Genomic DNA, 20,119 nt, shown 5'->3' with positions numbered 1-20,119 from the left:
TCTTTGTAGGCAAGCAAGGCTTTGTTGCAACTGCAATTCTTACTTCTTCTTGAAATGTAGGGACGACAGTACATTCCATCACATCCATCTAGTGTACACAGGTAGGTCCATTGTGGCGGGCAGGCGAGCGGGCGGGCTGCTTTATTGGCTGTTTGCTGTTCCCCTACTCCACTCCACTATTTGACTGTTGTGCTGCATCAATCAATCAATCAATCAATCAATCAATCAATCAATCAATCAATCAATCAGTGGCTGGCTCAGGTGCAGCTCTTTAACTTACCTAAAAGGGAGGGCGGAGAGAAGACAAGGAAGGTGAATGAGGTGTTCCAATGTGAAATGCCGGAAACACAGAAACACAGACGACACACAACAAGAGGTGGCAATCTATTCATTAATTGCATTTAATCAATGAGCTCATTATCACTCATGCATTGTCCAACAGGTGTTGAAATAATGGGATTAAAAGGGGAGATCCCTTCAGAAAGACAGAAACAATAGCAAAGACAAAAAACACTTTTGGAATCTGCTTTTAGTCAACACATAAGGAAAGGGTGCACCGGTCCTGGAAATACTGCAATACCAGGTCAATGCGTGGAGTGGACAGAGCAAGCTCTATTTCCATCTCCCTGTTCTAAAAATCCATTTAATATATGGTCCCCAGATAGGGGACGTATCAGATATTAAACTGATAAGAACAGATACTACACTTGATCTTAGCCAAAAGGCCGAGAAGCGATAACCCGAACGGGCCGCGCGTTGCCCGAGCCTGCCCGATACTGCTGTTCAGCCCTTGCAGCGATTCAGCCTACTTCTAGGCAATTTCATGGGGCCCTGCAGGCTCACACACTCACAGCTACACGGGAGGTGAATAAAGGCCGGAGAGGAAGCCAGACAGGATTTGCTTCTTTTGCTTGCACCACAATGCAGTGCTGAAAGAGGAGGAATCTACATAAAAACGCCTTCCTGGCAACGCCCAAATGCCCTGCTGCCATGCAGATAAACACTGGCAGCGGCAGCAAGTGCATGCCCACAGCCACCCCTTGTTCCTTCACACCTTGTATCAGCTGTAATCCAGTCCAGTCCAGTGCTGCCTGCTGAGCAGCACTGACCAACACTGCCTGGGCCCAGGCTTTTATCTCTGAGGCCCCATTATGATGTCAGAAAGCTGGCTCTGGAATCCTGAGGGCTCCACTATGACACGTGCAAAGTTCCGTCTGAACTTTATATAAGACGGTGAGGCTCAGTCAGTCACTCAGTGTTGCCTGAGAGGGCAACACTGCAACAGCCGGCCGCCAGGCTGTCTTTTTTTTGCACAGCTAGTTGCCTCCAGGAGGCCACAAGAGGGAGACAAGGGACTGCAAAATGGAAAATAGGCATCCACCAACTTTACAGACAACTTCTCCTTGCTCCTACAACCTCCATCCTTGCACAGTTTGTTATTCTTCTAGGTAACATAGTAACAAATCCAAATTGCTGCTCTCTTTGTAGGCAAGCAAGGCTTTGTTGCAACTGCAATTCTTACTTCTTCTTGAAATGTAGGGACGACAGTACATTCCATCACATCCATCTAGTGTACACAGGTAGGTCCATTGTGGCGGGCAGGCGAGCGGGCGGGCTGCTTTATTGGCTGTTTGCTGTTCCCCTACTCCACTCCACTATTTGACTGTTGTGCTGCATCAATCAATCAATCAATCAATCAATCAATCAATCAATCAATCAATCAATCAATCAATCAATCAATCAATCAATCAATCAATCAGTGGCTGGCTCAGGTGCAGCTCTTTAACTTACCTAAAAGGGAGGGCGGAGAGAAGACAAGGAAGGTGAATGAGGTGTTCCAATGTGAAATGCCGGAAACACAGAAACACAGACGACACACAACAAGAGGTGGCAATCTATTCATTAATTGCATTTAATCAATGAGCTCATTATCACTCATGCATTGTCCAACAGGTGTTGAAATAATGGGATTAAAAGGGGAGATCCCTTCAGAAAGACAGAAACAATAGCAAAGACAAAAAACACTTTTGGAATCTGCTTTTAGTCAACACATAAGGAAAGGGTGCACCGGTCCTGGAAATACTGCAATACCAGGTCAATGCGTGGAGTGGACAGAGCAAGCTCTATTTCCATCTCCCTGTTCTAAAAATCCATTTAATATATGGTCCCCAGATAGGGGACGTATCAGATATTAAACTGATAAGAACAGATACTACACTTGATCTTAGCCAAAAGGCCGAGAAGCGATAACCCGAACGGGCCGCGCGTTGCCCGAGCCTGCCCGATACTGCTGTTCAGCCCTTGCAGCGATTCAGCCTACTTCTAGGCAATTCCATGGGGCCCTGCAGGCTCACACACTCACAGCTACACGGGAGGTGAATAAAGGCCGGAGAGGAAGCCAGACAGGATTTGCTTCTTTTGCTTGCACCACAATGCAGTGCTGAAAGAGGAGGAATCTACATAAAAACGCCTTCCTGGCAACGCCCAAATGCCCTGCTGCCATGCAGATAAACACTGGCAGCGGCAGCAAGTGCATGCCCACAGCCACCCCTTGTTCCTTCACACCTTGTATCAGCTGTAATCCAGTCCAGTCCAGTGCTGCCTGCTGAGCAGCACTGACCAACACTGCCTGGGCCCAGGCTTTTATCTCTGAGGCCCCATTATGATGTCAGAAAGCTGGCTCTGGAATCCTGAGGGCTCCACTATGACACGTGCAAAGTTCCGTCTGAACTTTATATAAGACGGTGAGGCTCAGTCAGTCACTCAGTGTTGCCTGAGAGGGCAACACTGCAACAGCCGGCCGCCAGGCTGTCTTTTTTTTGCACAGCTAGTTGCCTCCAGGAGGCCACAAGAGGGAGACAAGGGACTGCAAAATGGAAAATAGGCATCCACCAACTTTACAGACAACTTCTCCTTGCTCCTACAACCTCCATCCTTGCACAGTTTGTTATTCTTCTAGGTAACATAGTAACAAATCCAAATTGCTGCTCTCTTTGTAGGCAAGCAAGGCTTTGTTGCAACTGCAATTCTTACTTCTTCTTGAAATGTAGGGACGACAGTACATTCCATCATATCCATCTAGTGTACACAGGTAGGTCCATTGTGGCGGGCAGGCGAGCGGGCGGGCTGCTTTATTGGCTGTTTGCTGTTCCCCTACTCCACTCCACTATTTGACTGTTGTGCTGCATCAATCAATCAATCAATCAATCAATCAATCAATCAATCAATCAATCAATCAATCAGTGGCTGGCTCAGGTGCAGCTCTTTAACTTACCTAAAAGGGAGGGCGGAGAGAAGACAAGGAAGGTGAATGAGGTGTTCCAATGTGAAATGCCGGAAACACAGAAACACAGACGACACACAACAAGAGGTGGCAATCTATTCATTAATTGCATTTAATCAATGAGCTCATTATCACTCATGCATTGTCCAACAGGTGTTGAAATAATGGGATTAAAAGGGGAGATCCCTTCAGAAAGACAGAAACAATAGCAAAGACAAAAAACACTTTTGGAATCTGCTTTTAGTCAACACATAAGGAAAGGGTGCACCGGTCCTGGAAATACTGCAATACCAGGTCAATGCGTGGAGTGGACAGAGCAAGCTCTATTTCCATCTCCCTGTTCTAAAAATCCATTTAATATATGGTCCCCAGATAGGGGACGTATCAGATATTAAACTGATAAGAACAGATACTACACTTGATCTTAGCCAAAAGGCCGAGAAGCGATAACCCGAACGGGCCGCGCGTTGCCCGAGCCTGCCCGATACTGCTGTTCAGCCCTTGCAGCGATTCAGCCTACTTCTAGGCAATTCCATGGGGCCCTGCAGGCTCACACACTCACAGCTACACGGGAGGTGAATAAAGGCCGGAGAGGAAGCCAGACAGGATTTGCTTCTTTTGCTTGCACCACAATGCAGTGCTGAAAGAGGAGGAATCTACATAAAAACGCCTTCCTGGCAACGCCCAAATGCCCTGCTGCCATGCAGATAAACACTGGCAGCGGCAGCAAGTGCATGCCCACAGCCACCCCTTGTTCCTTCACACCTTGTATCAGCTGTAATCCAGTCCAGTCCAGTGCTGCCTGCTGAGCAGCACTGACCAACACTGCCTGGGCCCAGGCTTTTATCTCTGAGGCCCCATTATGATGTCAGAAAGCTGGCTCTGGAATCCTGAGGGCTCCACTATGACACGTGCAAAGTTCCGTCTGAACTTTATATAAGACGGTGAGGCTCAGTCAGTCACTCAGTGTTGCCTGAGAGGGCAACACTGCAACAGCCGGCCGCCAGGCTGTCTTTTTTTTGCACAGCTAGTTGCCTCCAGGAGGCCACAAGAGGGAGACAAGGGACTGCAAAATGGAAAATAGGCATCCACCAACTTTACAGACAACTTCTCCTTGCTCCTACAACCTCCATCCTTGCACAGTTTGTTATTCTTCTAGGTAACATAGTAACAAATCCAAATTGCTGCTCTCTTTGTAGGCAAGCAAGGCTTTGTTGCAACTGCAATTCTTACTTCTTCTTGAAATGTAGGGACGACAGTACATTCCATCACATCCATCTAGTGTACACAGGTAGGTCCATTGTGGCGGGCAGGCGAGCGGGCGGGCTGCTTTATTGGCTGTTTGCTGTTCCCCTACTCCACTCCACTATTTGACTGTTGTGCTGCATCAATCAATCAATCAATCAATCAATCAATCAATCAATCAGTGGCTGGCTCAGGTGCAGCTCTTTAACTTACCTAAAAGGGAGGGCGGAGAGAAGACAAGGAAGGTGAATGAGGTGTTCCAATGTGAAATGCCGGAAACACAGAAACACAGACGACACACAACAAGAGGTGGCAATCTATTCATTAATTGCATTTAATCAATGAGCTCATTATCACTCATGCATTGTCCAACAGGTGTTGAAATAATGGGATTAAAAGGGGAGATCCCTTCAGAAAGACAGAAACAATAGCAAAGACAAAAAACACTTTTGGAATCTGCTTTTAGTCAACACATAAGGAAAGGGTGCACCGGTCCTGGAAATACTGCAATACCAGGTCAATGCGTGGAGTGGACAGAGCAAGCTCTATTTCCATCTCCCTGTTCTAAAAATCCATTTAATATATGGTCCCCAGATAGGGGACGTATCAGATATTAAACTGATAAGAACAGATACTACACTTGATCTTAGCCAAAAGGCCGAGAAGCGATAACCCGAACGGGCCGCGCGTTGCCCGAGCCTGCCCGATACTGCTGTTCAGCCCTTGCAGCGATTCAGCCTACTTCTAGGCAATTCCATGGGGCCCTGCAGGCTCACACACTCACAGCTACACGGGAGGTGAATAAAGGCCGGAGAGGAAGCCAGACAGGATTTGCTTCTTTTGCTTGCACCACAATGCAGTGCTGAAAGAGGAGGAATCTACATAAAAACGCCTTCCTGGCAACGCCCAAATGCCCTGCTGCCATGCAGATAAACACTGGCAGCGGCAGCAAGTGCATGCCCACAGCCACCCCTTGTTCCTTCACACCTTGTATCAGCTGTAATCCAGTCCAGTCCAGTGCTGCCTGCTGAGCAGCACTGACCAACACTGCCTGGGCCCAGGCTTTTATCTCTGAGGCCCCATTATGATGTCAGAAAGCTGGCTCTGGAATCCTGAGGGCTCCACTATGACACGTGCAAAGTTCCGTCTGAACTTTATATAAGACGGTGAGGCTCAGTCAGTCACTCAGTGTTGCCTGAGAGGGCAACACTGCAACAACCGGCCGCCAGGCTGTCTTTTTTTTGCACAGCTAGTTGCCTCCAGGAGGCCACAAGAGGGAGACAAGGGACTGCAAAATGGAAAATAGGCATCCACCAACTTTACAGACAACTTCTCCTTGCTCCTACAACCTCCATCTTTGCACAGTTTGTTATTCTTCTAGGTAACATAGTAACAAATCCAAATTGCTGCTCTCTTTGTAGGCAAGCAAGGCTTTGTTGCAACTGCAATTCTTACTTCTTCTTGAAATGTAGGGACGACAGTACATTCCATCACATCCATCTAGTGTACACAGGTAGGTCCATTGTGGCGGGCAGGCGAGCGGGCGGGCTGCTTTATTGGCTGTTTGCTGTTCCCCTACTCCACTCCACTATTTGACTGTTGTGCTGCATCAATCAATCAATCAATCAATCAATCAATCAATCAATCAATCAATCAATCAATCAATCAATCAATCAATCAATCAGTGGCTGGCTCAGGTGCAGCTCTTTAACTTACCTAAAAGGGAGGGCGGAGAGAAGACAAGGAAGGTGAATGAGGTGTTCCAATGTGAAATGCCGGAAACACAGAAACACAGACGACACACAACAAGAGGTGGCAATCTATTCATTAATTGCATTTAATCAATGAGCTCATTATCACTCATGCATTGTCCAACAGGTGTTGAAATAATGGGATTAAAAGGGGAGATCCCTTCAGAAAGACAGAAACAATAGCAAAGACAAAAAACACTTTTGGAATCTGCTTTTAGTCAACACATAAGGAAAGGGTGCACCGGTCCTGGAAATACTGCAATACCAGGTCAATGCGTGGAGTGGACAGAGCAAGCTCTATTTCCATCTCCCTGTTCTAAAAATCCATTTAATATATGGTCCCCAGATAGGGGACGTATCAGATATTAAACTGATAAGAACAGATACTACACTTGATCTTAGCCAAAAGGCCGAGAAGCGATAACCCGAACGGGCCGCGCGTTGCCCGAGCCTGCCCGATACTGCTGTTCAGCCCTTGCAGCGATTCAGCCTACTTCTAGGCAATTTCATGGGGCCCTGCAGGCTCACACACTCACAGCTACACGGGAGGTGAATAAAGGCCGGAGAGGAAGCCAGACAGGATTTGCTTCTTTTGCTTGCACCACAATGCAGTGCTGAAAGAGGAGGAATCTACATAAAAACGCCTTCCTGGCAACGCCCAAATGCCCTGCTGCCATGCAGATAAACACTGGCAGCGGCAGCAAGTGCATGCCCACAGCCACCCCTTGTTCCTTCACACCTTGTATCAGCTGTAATCCAGTCCAGTCCAGTGCTGCCTGCTGAGCAGCACTGACCAACACTGCCTGGGCCCAGGCTTTTATCTCTGAGGCCCCATTATGATGTCAGAAAGCTGGCTCTGGAATCCTGAGGGCTCCACTATGACACGTGCAAAGTTCCGTCTGAACTTTATATAAGACGGTGAGGCTCAGTCAGTCACTCAGTGTTGCCTGAGAGGGCAACACTGCAACAGCCGGCCGCCAGGCTGTCTTTTTTTTGCACAGCTAGTTGCCTCCAGGAGGCCACAAGAGGGAGACAAGGGACTGCAAAATGGAAAATAGGCATCCACCAACTTTACAGACAACTTCTCCTTGCTCCTACAACCTCCATCCTTGCACAGTTTGTTATTCTTCTAGGTAACATAGTAACAAATCCAAATTGCTGCTCTCTTTGTAGGCAAGCAAGGCTTTGTTGCAACTGCAATTCTTACTTCTTCTTGAAATGTAGGGACGACAGTACATTCCATCACATCCATCTAGTGTACACAGGTAGGTCCATTGTGGCGGGCAGGCGAGCGGGCGGGCTGCTTTATTGGCTGTTTGCTGTTCCCCTACTCCACTCCACTATTTGACTGTTGTGCTGCATCAATCAATCAATCAATCAATCAATCAATCAATCAATCAATCAGTGGCTGGCTCAGGTGCAGCTCTTTAACTTACCTAAAAGGGAGGGCGGAGAGAAGACAAGGAAGGTGAATGAGGTGTTCCAATGTGAAATGCCGGAAACACAGAAACACAGACGACACACAACAAGAGGTGGCAATCTATTCATTAATTGCATTTAATCAATGAGCTCATTATCACTCATGCATTGTCCAACAGGTGTTGAAATAATGGGATTAAAAGGGGAGATCCCTTCAGAAAGACAGAAACAATAGCAAAGACAAAAAACACTTTTGGAATCTGCTTTTAGTCAACACATAAGGAAAGGGTGCACCGGTCCTGGAAATACTGCAATACCAGGTCAATGCGTGGAGTGGACAGAGCAAGCTCTATTTCCATCTCCCTGTTCTAAAAATCCATTTAATATATGGTCCCCAGATAGGGGACGTATCAGATATTAAACTGATAAGAACAGATACTACACTTGATCTTAGCCAAAAGGCCGAGAAGCGATAACCCGAACGGGCCGCGCGTTGCCCGAGCCTGCCCGATACTGCTGTTCAGCCCTTGCAGCGATTCAGCCTACTTCTAGGCAATTCCATGGGGCCCTGCAGGCTCACACACTCACAGCTACACGGGAGGTGAATAAAGGCCGGAGAGGAAGCCAGACAGGATTTGCTTCTTTTGCTTGCACCACAATGCAGTGCTGAAAGAGGAGGAATCTACATAAAAACGCCTTCCTGGCAACGCCCAAATGCCCTGCTGCCATGCAGATAAACACTGGCAGCGGCAGCAAGTGCATGCCCACAGCCACCCCTTGTTCCTTCACACCTTGTATCAGCTGTAATCCAGTCCAGTCCAGTGCTGCCTGCTGAGCAGCACTGACCAACACTGCCTGGGCCCAGGCTTTTATCTCTGAGGCCCCATTATGATGTCAGAAAGCTTGCTCTGGAATCCTGAGGGCTCCACTATGACACGTGCAAAGTTCCGTCTGAACTTTATATAAGACGGTGAGGCTCAGTCAGTCACTCAGTGTTGCCTGAGAGGGCAACACTGCAACAGCCGGCCGCCAGGCTGTCTTTTTTTTGCACAGCTAGTTGCCTCCAGGAGGCCACAAGAGGGAGACAAGGGACTGCAAAATGGAAAATAGGCATCCACCAACTTTACAGACAACTTCTCCTTGCTCCTACAACCTCCATCCTTGCACAGTTTGTTATTCTTCTAGGTAACATAGTAACAAATCCAAATTGCTGCTCTCTTTGTAGGCAAGCAAGGCTTTGTTGCAAATGCAATTCTTACTTCTTCTTGAAATGTAGGGACGACAGTACATTCCATCACATCCATCTAGTGTACACAGGTAGGTCCATTGTGGCGGGCAGGCGAGCGGGCGGGCTGCTTTATTGGCTGTTTGCTGTTCCCCTACTCCACTCCACTATTTGACTGTTGTGCTGCATCAATCAATCAATCAATCAATCAATCAATCAATCAATCAATCAATCAATCAATCAGTGGCTGGCTCAGGTGCAGCTCTTTAACTTACCTAAAAGGGAGGGCGGAGAGAAGACAAGGAAGGTGAATGAGGTGTTCCAATGTGAAATGCCGGAAACACAGAAACACAGACGACACACAACAAGAGGTGGCAATCTATTCATTAATTGCATTTAATCAATGAGCTCATTATCACTCATGCATTGTCCAACAGGTGTTGAAATAATGGGATTAAAAGGGGAGATCCCTTCAGAAAGACAGAAACAATAGCAAAGACAAAAAACACTTTTGGAATCTGCTTTTAGTCAACACATAAGGAAAGGGTGCACCGGTCCTGGAAATACTGCAATACCAGGTCAATGCGTGGAGTGGACAGAGCAAGCTCTATTTCCATCTCCCTGTTCTAAAAATCCATTTAATATATGGTCCCCAGATAGGGGACGTATCAGATATTAAACTGATAAGAACAGATACTACACTTGATCTTAGCCAAAAGGCCGAGAAGCGATAACCCGAACGGGCCGCGCGTTGCCCGAGCCTGCCCGATACTGCTGTTCAGCCCTTGCAGCGATTCAGCCTACTTCTAGGCAATTCCATGGGGCCCTGCAGGCTCACACACTCACAGCTACACGGGAGGTGAATAAAGGCCGGAGAGGAAGCCAGACAGGATTTGCTTCTTTTGCTTGCACCACAATGCAGTGCTGAAAGAGGAGGAATCTACATAAAAACGCCTTCCTGGCAACGCCCAAATGCCCTGCTGCCATGCAGATAAACACTGGCAGCGGCAGCAAGTGCATGCCCACAGCCACCCCTTGTTCCTTCACACCTTGTATCAGCTGTAATCCAGTCCAGTCCAGTGCTGCCTGCTGAGCAGCACTGACCAACACTGCCTGGGCCCAGGCTTTTATCTCTGAGGCCCCATTATGATGTCAGAAAGCTGGCTCTGGAATCCTGAGGGCTCCACTATGACACGTGCAAAGTTCCGTCTGAACTTTATATAAGACGGTGAGGCTCAGTCAGTCACTCAGTGTTGCCTGAGAGGGCAACACTGCAACAGCCGGCCGCCAGGCTGTCTTTTTTTTGCACAGCTAGTTGCCTCCAGGAGGCCACAAGAGGGAGACAAGGGACTGCAAAATGGAAAATAGGCATCCACCAACTTTACAGACAACTTCTCCTTGCTCCTACAACCTCCATCCTTGCACAGTTTGTTATTCTTCTAGGTAACATAGTAACAAATCCAAATTGCTGCTCTCTTTGTAGGCAAGCAAGGCTTTGTTGCAACTGCAATTCTTACTTCTTCTTGAAATGTAGGGACGACAGTACATTCCATCACATCCATCTAGTGTACACAGGTAGGTCCATTGTGGCGGGCAGGCGAGCGGGCGGGCTGCTTTATTGGCTGTTTGCTGTTCCCCTACTCCACTCCACTATTTGACTGTTGTGCTGCATCAATCAATCAATCAATCAATCAATCAATCAATCAATCAATCAATCAATCAATCAATCAATCAGTGGCTGGCTCAGGTGCAGCTCTTTAACTTACCTAAAAGGGAGGGCGGAGAGAAGACAAGGAAGGTGAATGAGGTGTTCCAATGTGAAATGCCGGAAACACAGAAACACAGACGACACACAACAAGAGGTGGCAATCTATTCATTAATTGCATTTAATCAATGAGCTCATTATCACTCATGCATTGTCCAACAGGTGTTGAAATAATGGGATTAAAAGGGGAGATCCCTTCAGAAAGACAGAAACAATAGCAAAGACAAAAAACACTTTTGGAATCTGCTTTTAGTCAACACATAAGGAAAGGGTGCACCGGTCCTGGAAATACTGCAATACCAGGTCAATGCGTGGAGTGGACAGAGCAAGCTCTATTTCCATCTCCCTGTTCTAAAAATCCATTTAATATATGGTCCCCAGATAGGGGACGTATCAGATATTAAACTGATAAGAACAGATACTACACTTGATCTTAGCCAAAAGGCCGAGAAGCGATAACCCGAACGGGCCGCGCGTTGCCCGAGCCTGCCCGATACTGCTGTTCAGCCCTTGCAGCGATTCAGCCTACTTCTAGGCAATTCCATGGGGCCCTGCAGGCTCACACACTCACAGCTACACGGGAGGTGAATAAAGGCCGGAGAGGAAGCCAGACAGGATTTGCTTCTTTTGCTTGCACCACAATGCAGTGCTGAAAGAGGAGGAATCTACATAAAAACGCCTTCCTGGCAACGCCCAAATGCCCTGCTGCCATGCAGATAAACACTGGCAGCGGCAGCAAGTGCATGCCCACAGCCACCCCTTGTTCCTTCACACCTTGTATCAGCTGTAATCCAGTCCAGTCCAGTGCTGCCTGCTGAGCAGCACTGACCAACACTGCCTGGGCCCAGGCTTTTATCTCTGAGGCCCCATTATGATGTCAGAAAGCTGGCTCTGGAATCCTGAGGGCTCCACTATGACACGTGCAAAGTTCCGTCTGAACTTTATATAAGACGGTGAGGCTCAGTCAGTCACTCAGTGTTGCCTGAGAGGGCAACACTGCAACAGCCGGCCGCCAGGCTGTCTTTTTTTTGCACAGCTAGTTGCCTCCAGGAGGCCACAAGAGGGAGACAAGGGACTGCAAAATGGAAAATAGGCATCCACCAACTTTACAGACAACTTCTCCTTGCTCCTACAACCTCCATCCTTGCACAGTTTGTTATTCTTCTAGGTAACATAGTAACAAATCCAAATTGCTGCTCTCTTTGTAGGCAAGCAAGGCTTTGTTGCAACTGCAATTCTTACTTCTTCTTGAAATGTAGGGACGACAGTACATTCCATCACATCCATCTAGTGTACACAGGTAGGTCCATTGTGGCGGGCAGGCGAGCGGGCGGGCTGCTTTATTGGCTGTTTGCTGTTCCCCTACTCCACTCCACTATTTGACTGTTGTGCTGCATCAATCAATCAATCAATCAATCAATCAATCAATCAATCAATCAATCAATCAGTGGCTGGCTCAGGTGCAGCTCTTTAACTTACCTAAAAGGGAGGGCGGAGAGAAGACAAGGAAGGTGAATGAGGTGTTCCAATGTGAAATGCCGGAAACACAGAAACACAGACGACACACAACAAGAGGTGGCAATCTATTCATTAATTGCATTTAATCAATGAGCTCATTATCACTCATGCATTGTCCAACAGGTGTTGAAATAATGGGAATAAAAGGGGAGATCCCTTCAGAAAGACAGAAACAATAGCAAAGACAAAAAACACTTTTGGAATCTGCTTTTAGTCAACACATAAGGAAAGGGTGCACCGGTCCTGGAAATACTGCAATACCAGGTCAATGCGTGGAGTGGACAGAGCAAGCTCTATTTCCATCTCCCTGTTCTAAAAATCCATTTAATATATGGTCCCCAGATAGGGGACGTATCAGATATTAAACTGATAAGAACAGATACTACACTTGATCTTAGCCAAAAGGCCGAGAAGCGATAACCCGAACGGGCCGCGCGTTGCCCGAGCCTGCCCGATACTGCTGTTCAGCCCTTGCAGCGATTCAGCCTACTTCTAGGCAATTCCATGGGGCCCTGCAGGCTCACACACTCACAGCTACACGGGAGGTGAATAAAGGCCGGAGAGGAAGCCAGACAGGATTTGCTTCTTTTGCTTGCACCACAATGCAGTGCTGAAAGAGGAGGAATCTACATAAAAACGCCTTCCTGGCAACGCCCAAATGCCCTGCTGCCATGCAGATAAACACTGGCAGCGGCAGCAAGTGCATGCCCACAGCCACCCCTTGTTCCTTCACACCTTGTATCAGCTGTAATCCAGTCCAGTCCAGTGCTGCCTGCTGAGCAGCACTGACCAACACTGCCTGGGCCCAGGCTTTTATCTCTGAGGCCCCATTATGATGTCAGAAAGCTGGCTCTGGAATCCTGAGGGCTCCACTATGACACGTGCAAAGTTCCGTCTGAACTTTATATAAGACGGTGAGGCTCAGTCAGTCACTCAGTGTTGCCTGAGAGGGCAACACTGCAACAGCCGGCCGCCAGGCTGTCTTTTTTTTGCACAGCTAGTTGCCTCCAGGAGGCCACAAGAGGGAGACAAGGGACTGCAAAATGGAAAATAGGCATCCACCAACTTTACAGACAACTTCTCCTTGCTCCTACAACCTCCATCCTTGCACAGTTTGTTATTCTTCTAGGTAACATAGTAACAAATCCAAATTGCTGCTCTCTTTGTAGGCAAGCAAGGCTTTGTTGCAACTGCAATTCTTACTTCTTCTTGAAATGTAGGGACGACAGTACATTCCATCACATCCATCTAGTGTACACAGGTAGGTCCATTGTGGCGGGCAGGCGAGCGGGCGGGCTGCTTTATTGGCTGTTTGCTGTTCCCCTACTCCACTCCACTATTTGACTGTTGTGCTGCATCAATCAATCAATCAATCAATCAATCAATCAATCAATCAGTGGCTGGCTCAGGTGCAGCTCTTTAACTTACCTAAAAGGGAGGGCGGAGAGAAGACAAGGAAGGTGAATGAGGTGTTCCAATGTGAAATGCCGGAAACACAGAAACACAGACGACACACAACAAGAGGTGGCAATCTATTCATTAATTGCATTTAATCAATGAGCTCATTATCACTCATGCATTGTCCAACAGGTGTTGAAATAATGGGATTAAAAGGGGAGATCCCTTCAGAAAGACAGAAACAATAGCAAAGACAAAAAACACTTTTGGAATCTGCTTTTAGTCAACACATAAGGAAAGGGTGCACCGGTCCTGGAAATACTGCAATACCAGGTCAATGCGTGGAGTGGACAGAGCAAGCTCTATTTCCATCTCCCTGTTCTAAAAATCCATTTAATATATGGTCCCCAGATAGGGGACGTATCAGATATTAAACTGATAAGAACAGATACTACACTTGATCTTAGCCAAAAGGCCGAGAAGCGATAACCCGAACGGGCCGCGCGTTGCCCGAGCCTGCCCGATACTGCTGTTCAGCCCTTGCAGCGATTCAGCCTACTTCTAGGCAATTCCATGGGGCCCTGCAGGCTCACACACTCACAGCTACACGGGAGGTGAATAAAGGCCGGAGAGGAAGCCAGACAGGATTTGCTTCTTTTGCTTGCACCACAATGCAGTGCTGAAAGAGGAGGAATCTACATAAAAACGCCTTCCTGGCAACGCCCAAATGCCCTGCTGCCATGCAGATAAACACTGGCAGCGGCAGCAAGTGCATGCCCACAGCCACCCCTTGTTCCTTCACACCTTGTATCAGCTGTAATCCAGTCCAGTCCAGTGCTGCCTGCTGAGCAGCACTGACCAACACTGCCTGGGCCCAGGCTTTTATCTCTGAGGCCCCATTATGATGTCAGAAAGCTGGCTCTGGAATCCTGAGGGCTCCACTATGACACGTGCAAAGTTCCGTCTGAACTTTATATAAGACGGTGAGGCTCAGTCAGTCACTCAGTGTTGCCTGAGAGGGCAACACTGCAACAGCCGGCCGCCAGGCTGTCTTTTTTTTGCACAGCTAGTTGCCTCCAGGAGGCCACAAGAGGGAGACAAGGGACTGCAAAATGGAAAATAGGCATCCACCAACTTTACAGACAACTTCTCCTTGCTCCTACAACCTCCATCCTTGCACAGTTTGTTATTCTTCTAGGTAACATAGTAACAAATCCAAATTGCTGCTCTCTTTGTAGGCAAGCAAGGCTTTGTTGCAACTGCAATTCTTACTTCTTCTTGAAATGTAGGGACGACAGTACATTCCATCACATCCATCTAGTGTACACAGGTAGGTCCATTGTGGCGGGCAGGCGAGCGGGCGGGCTGCTTTATTGGCTGTTTGCTGTTCCCCTACTCCACTCCACTATTTGACTGTTGTGCTGCATCAATCAATCAATCAATCAATCAATCAATCAATCAATCAATCAATCAATCAATCAATCAATCAGTGGCTGGCTCAGGTGCAGCTCTTTAACTTACCTAAAAGGGAGGGCGGAGAGAAGACAAGGAAGGTGAATGAGGTGTTCCAATGTGAAATGCCGGAAACACAGAAACACAGACGACACACAACAAGAGGTGGCAATCTATTCATTAATTGCATTTAATCAATGAGCTCATTATCACTCATGCATTGTCCAACAGGTGTTGAAATAATGGGAATAAAAGGGGAGATCCCTTCAGAAAGACAGAAACAATAGCAAAGACAAAAAACACTTTTGGAATCTGCTTTTAGTCAACACATAAGGAAAGGGTGCACCGGTCCTGGAAATACTGCAATACCAGGTCAATGCGTGGAGTGGACAGAGCAAGCTCTATTTCCATCTCCCTGTTCTAAAAATCCATTTAATATATGGTCCCCAGATAGGGGACGTATCAGATATTAAACTGATAAGAACAGATACTACACTTGATCTTAGCCAAAAGGCCGAGAAGCGATAACCCGAACGGGCCGCGCGTTGCCCGAGCCTGCCCGATACTGCTGTTCAGCCCTTGCAGCGATTCAGCCTACTTCTAGGCAATTCCATGGGGCCCTGCAGGCTCACACACTCACAGCTACACGGGAGGTGAATAAAGGCCGGAGAGGAAGCCAGACAGGATTTGCTTCTTTTGCTTGCACCACAATGCAGTGCTGAAAGAGGAGGAATCTACATAAAAACGCCTTCCTGGCAACGCCCAAATGCCCTGCTGCCATGCAGATAAACACTGGCAGCGGCAGCAAGTGCATGCCCACAGCCACCCCTTGTTCCTTCACACCTTGTATCAGCTGTAATCCAGTCCAGTCCAGTGCTGCCTGCTGAGCAGCACTGACCAACACTGCCTGGGCCCAGGCTTTTATCTCTGAGGCCCCATTATGATGTCAGAAAGCTGGCTCTGGAATCCTGAGGGCTCCACTATGACACGTGCAAAGTTCCGTCTGAACTTTATATAAGACGGTGAGGCTCAGTCAGTCACTCAGTGTTGCCTGAGAGGGCAACACTGCAACAGCCGGCCGCCAGGCTGTCTTTTTTTTGCACAGCTAGTTGCCTCCAGGAGGCCACAAGAGGGAGACAAGGGACTGCAAAATGGAAAATAGGCATCCACCAACTTTACAGACAACTTCTCCTTGCTCCTACAACCTCCATCCTTGCACAGTTTGTTATTCTTCTAGGTAACATAGTAACAAATCCAAATTGCTGCTCTCTTTGTAGGCAAGCAAGGCTTTGTTGCAACTGCAATTCTTACTTCTTCTTGAAATGTAGGGACGACAGTACATTCCATCACATCCATCTAGTGTACACAGGTAGGTCCATTGTGGCGGGCAGGCGAGCGGGCGGGCTGCTTTATTGGCTGTTTGCTGTTCCCCTACTCCACTCCACTATTTGACTGTTGTGCTGCATCAATCAATCAATCAATCAATCAATCAATCAATCAATCAGTGGCTGGCTCAGGTGCAGCTCTTTAACTTACCTAAAAGGGAGGGCGGAGAGAAGACAAGGAAGGTGAATGAGGTGTTCCAATGTGAAATGCCGGAAACACAGAAACACAGACGACACACAACAAGAGGTGGCAATCTATTCATTAATTGCATTTAATCAATGAGCTCATTATCACTCATGCATTGTCCAACAGGTGTTGAAATAATGGGATTAAAAGGGGAGATCCCTTCAGAAAGACAGAAACAATAGCAAAGACAAAAAACACTTTTGGAATCTGCTTTTAGTCAACACATAAGGAAAGGGTGCACCGGTCCTGGAAATACTGCAATACCAGGTCAATGCGTGGAGTGGACAGAGCAAGCTCTATTTCCATCTCCCTGTTCTAAAAATCCATTTAATATATGGTCCCCAGATAGGGGACGTATCAGATATTAAACTGATAAGAACAGATACTACACTTGATCTTAGCCAAAAGGCCGAGAAGCGATAACCCGAACGGGCCGCGCGTTGCCCGAGCCTGCCCGATACTGCTGTTCAGCCCTTGCAGCGATTCAGCCTACTTCTAGGCAATTCCATGGGGCCCTGCAGGCTCACACACTCACAGCTACACGGGAGGTGAATAAAGGCCGGAGAGGAAGCCAGACAGGATTTGCTTCTTTTGCTTGCACCACAATGCAGTGCTGAAAGAGGAGGAATCTACATAAAAACGCCTTCCTGGCAACGCCCAAATGCCCTGCTGCCATGCAGATAAACACTGGCAGCGGCAGCAAGTGCATGCCCACAGCCACCCCTTGTTCCTTCACACCTTGTATCAGCTGTAATCCAGTCCAGTCCAGTGCTGCCTGCTGAGCAGCACTGACCAACACTGCCTGGGCCCAGGCTTTTATCTCTGAGGCCCCATTATGATGTCAGAAAGCTGGCTCTGGAATCCTGAGGGCTCCACTATGACACGTGCAAAGTTCCGTCTGAACTTTATATAAGACGGTGAGGCTCAGTCAGTCACTCAGTGTTGCCTGAGAGGGCAACACTGCAACAGCCAGCCGCCAGGCTGTCTTTTTTTTGCACAGCTAGTTGCCTCCAGGAGGCCACAAGAGGGAGACAAGGGACTGCAAAATGGAAAATAGGCATCCACCAACTTTACAGACAACTTCTCCTTGCTCCTACAACCTCCATCCTTGCACAGTTTGTTATTCTTCTAGGTAACATAGTAACAAATCCAAATTGCTGCTCTCTTTGTAGGCAAGCAAGGCTTTGTTGCAACTGCAATTCTTACTTCTTCTTGAAATGTAGGGACGACAGTACATTCCATCACATCCATCTAGTGTACACAGGTAGGTCCATTGTGGCGGGCAGGCGAGCGGGCGGGCTGCTTTATTGGCTGTTTGCTGTTCCCCTACTCCACTCCACTATTTGACTGTTGTGCTGCATCAATCAATCAATCAATCAATCAATCAATCAATCAATCAATCAATCAGTGGCTGGCTCAGGTGCAGCTCTTTAACTTACCTAAAAGGGAGGGCGGAGAGAAGACAAGGAAGGTGAATGAGGTGTTCCAATGTGAAATGCCGGAAACACAGAAACACAGACGACACACAACAAGAGGTGGCAATCTATTCATTAATTGCATTTAATCAATGAGCTCATTATCACTCATGCATTGTCCAACAGGTGTTGAAATAATGGGATTAAAAGGGGAGATCCCTTCAGAAAGACAGAAACAATAACAAAGACAAAAAACACTTTTGGAATCTGCTTTTAGTCAACACATAAGGAAAGGGTGCACCGGTCCTGGAAATACTGCAATACCAGGTCAATGCGTGGAGTGGACAGAGCAAGCTCTATTTCCATCTCCCTGTTCTAAAAATCCATTTAATATATGGTCCCCAGATAGGGGACGTATCAGATATTAAACTGATAAGAACAGATACTACACTTGATCTTAGCCAAAAGGCCGAGAAGCGATAACCCGAACGGGCCGCGCGTTGCCCGAGCCTGCCCGATACTGCTGTTCAGCCCTTGCAGCGATTCAGCCTACTTCTAGGCAATTCCATGGGGCCCTGCAGGCTCACACACTCACAGCTACACGGGAGGTGAATAAAGGCCGGAGAGGAAGCCAGACAGGATTTGCTTCTTTTGCTTGCACCACAATGCAGTGCTGAAAGAGGAGGAATCTACATAAAAACGCCTTCCTGGCAATGCCCAAATGCCCTGCTGCCATGCAGATAAACACTGGCAGCGGCAGCAAGTGCATGCCCACAGCCACCCCTTGTTCCTTCACACCTTGTATCAGCTGTAATCCAGTCCAGTCCAGTGCTGCCTGCTGAGCAGCACTGACCAACACTGCCTGGGCCCAGGCTTTTATCTCTGAGGCCCCATTATGATGTCAGAAAGCTGGCTCTGGAATCCTGAGGGCTCCACTATGACACGTGCAAAGTTCCGTCTGAACTTTATATAAGACGGTGAGGCTCAGTCAGTCACTCAGTGTTGCCTGAGAGGGCAACACTGCAACAGCCGGCCGCCAGGCTGTCTTTTTTTTGCACAGCTAGTTGCCTCCAGGAGGCCACAAGAGGGAGACAAGGGACTGCAAAATGGAAAATAGGCATCCACCAACTTTACAGACAACTTCTCCTTGCTCCTACAACCTCCATCCTTGCACAGTTTGTTATTCTTCTAGGTAACATAGTAACAAATCCAAATTGCTGCTCTCTTTGCAGGCAAGCAAGGCTTTGTTGCAACTGCAATTCTTACTTCTTCTTGAAATGTAGGGACGACAGTACATTCCATCACATCCATCTAGTGTACACAGGTAGGTCCATTGTGGCGGGCAGGCGAGCGGGCGGGCTGCTTTATTGGCTGTTTGCTGTTCCCCTACTCCACTCCACTATTTGACTGTTGTGCTGCATCAATCAATCAATCAATCAATCAATCAATCAATCAATCAATCAATCAATCAATCAATCAATCTATCAGTGGCTGGCTCAGGTGCAGCTCTTTAACTTACCTAAAAGGGAGGGCGGAGAGAAGACAAGGAAGGTGAATGAGGTGTTCCAATGTGAAATGCCGGAAACACAGAAACACAGACGACACACAACAAGAGGTGGCAATCTATTCATTAATTGCATTTAATCAATGAGCTCATTATCACTCATGCATTGTCCAACAGGTGTTGAAATAATGGGATTAAAAGGGGAGATCCCTTCAGAAAGACAGAAACAATAGCAAAGACAAAAAACACTTTTGGAATCTGCTTTTAGTCAACACATAAGGAAAGGGTGCACCGGTCCTGGAAATACTGCAATACCAGGTCAATGCGTGGAGTGGACAGAGCAAGCTCTATTTCCATCTCCCTGTTCTAAAAATCCATTTAATATATGGTCCCCAGATAGGGGACGTATCAGATATTAAACTGATAAGAACAGATACTACACTTGATCTTAGCCAAAAGGCCGAGAAGCGATAACCCGAACGGGCCGCGCGTTGCCCGAGCCTGCCCGATACTGCTGTTCAGCCCTTGCAGCGATTCAGCCTACTTCTAGGCAATTCCATGGGGCCCTGCA

General features: G+C 47.6%; 14 non-coding genes across 14 annotated transcripts; all 14 read right to left on the bottom strand.

The window, feature by feature from the left end:
• Positions 1 to 546: 546 nt before the first annotated feature.
• LOC142710641 (U2 spliceosomal RNA) lies at positions 547 to 737 on the bottom strand. The gene has a single exon (XR_012869649.1). It is a non-coding gene; the product is annotated as a U2 spliceosomal RNA (small nuclear RNA).
• Positions 738 to 2,057: 1,320 nt separating this feature from the next.
• LOC142710640 (U2 spliceosomal RNA) lies at positions 2,058 to 2,248 on the bottom strand. The gene has a single exon (XR_012869648.1). It is a non-coding gene; the product is annotated as a U2 spliceosomal RNA (small nuclear RNA).
• Positions 2,249 to 3,540: 1,292 nt separating this feature from the next.
• LOC142710639 (U2 spliceosomal RNA) lies at positions 3,541 to 3,731 on the bottom strand. The gene has a single exon (XR_012869647.1). It is a non-coding gene; the product is annotated as a U2 spliceosomal RNA (small nuclear RNA).
• A 1,276-nt stretch (positions 3,732 to 5,007) lies between these two features.
• Positions 5,008 to 5,198, bottom strand: LOC142710636 (U2 spliceosomal RNA). The gene has a single exon (XR_012869646.1). It is a non-coding gene; the product is annotated as a U2 spliceosomal RNA (small nuclear RNA).
• A 1,312-nt stretch (positions 5,199 to 6,510) lies between these two features.
• On the bottom strand, positions 6,511 to 6,701 carry LOC142710635 (U2 spliceosomal RNA). Its single transcript, XR_012869645.1, has one exon. It is a non-coding gene; the product is annotated as a U2 spliceosomal RNA (small nuclear RNA).
• Positions 6,702 to 7,981: 1,280 nt separating this feature from the next.
• Positions 7,982 to 8,172, bottom strand: LOC142710634 (U2 spliceosomal RNA). The gene has a single exon (XR_012869644.1). It is a non-coding gene; the product is annotated as a U2 spliceosomal RNA (small nuclear RNA).
• A 1,292-nt stretch (positions 8,173 to 9,464) lies between these two features.
• LOC142710633 (U2 spliceosomal RNA) lies at positions 9,465 to 9,655 on the bottom strand. The gene has a single exon (XR_012869643.1). It is a non-coding gene; the product is annotated as a U2 spliceosomal RNA (small nuclear RNA).
• Positions 9,656 to 10,955: 1,300 nt separating this feature from the next.
• Positions 10,956 to 11,146, bottom strand: LOC142710632 (U2 spliceosomal RNA). Its single transcript, XR_012869642.1, has one exon. It is a non-coding gene; the product is annotated as a U2 spliceosomal RNA (small nuclear RNA).
• Positions 11,147 to 12,434: 1,288 nt separating this feature from the next.
• Positions 12,435 to 12,625, bottom strand: LOC142710631 (U2 spliceosomal RNA). Its single transcript, XR_012869641.1, has one exon. It is a non-coding gene; the product is annotated as a U2 spliceosomal RNA (small nuclear RNA).
• A 1,276-nt stretch (positions 12,626 to 13,901) lies between these two features.
• Positions 13,902 to 14,092, bottom strand: LOC142710630 (U2 spliceosomal RNA). Its single transcript, XR_012869640.1, has one exon. It is a non-coding gene; the product is annotated as a U2 spliceosomal RNA (small nuclear RNA).
• Positions 14,093 to 15,392: 1,300 nt separating this feature from the next.
• Positions 15,393 to 15,583, bottom strand: LOC142710628 (U2 spliceosomal RNA). The gene has a single exon (XR_012869638.1). It is a non-coding gene; the product is annotated as a U2 spliceosomal RNA (small nuclear RNA).
• A 1,276-nt stretch (positions 15,584 to 16,859) lies between these two features.
• On the bottom strand, positions 16,860 to 17,050 carry LOC142710627 (U2 spliceosomal RNA). Its single transcript, XR_012869637.1, has one exon. It is a non-coding gene; the product is annotated as a U2 spliceosomal RNA (small nuclear RNA).
• A 1,284-nt stretch (positions 17,051 to 18,334) lies between these two features.
• Positions 18,335 to 18,525, bottom strand: LOC142710625 (U2 spliceosomal RNA). Its single transcript, XR_012869636.1, has one exon. It is a non-coding gene; the product is annotated as a U2 spliceosomal RNA (small nuclear RNA).
• A 1,304-nt stretch (positions 18,526 to 19,829) lies between these two features.
• On the bottom strand, positions 19,830 to 20,020 carry LOC142710624 (U2 spliceosomal RNA). Its single transcript, XR_012869635.1, has one exon. It is a non-coding gene; the product is annotated as a U2 spliceosomal RNA (small nuclear RNA).
• Positions 20,021 to 20,119: the final 99 nt, after the last annotated feature.

Source organism: Rhinoderma darwinii, unplaced genomic scaffold, assembly GCF_050947455.1.
Source record: "Rhinoderma darwinii isolate aRhiDar2 unplaced genomic scaffold, aRhiDar2.hap1 Scaffold_4269, whole genome shotgun sequence".
Lineage (NCBI taxonomy): Eukaryota > Metazoa > Chordata > Amphibia > Anura > Rhinodermatidae > Rhinoderma > Rhinoderma darwinii.
This window is presented reverse-complemented; position numbering and strand designations above follow the sequence as displayed.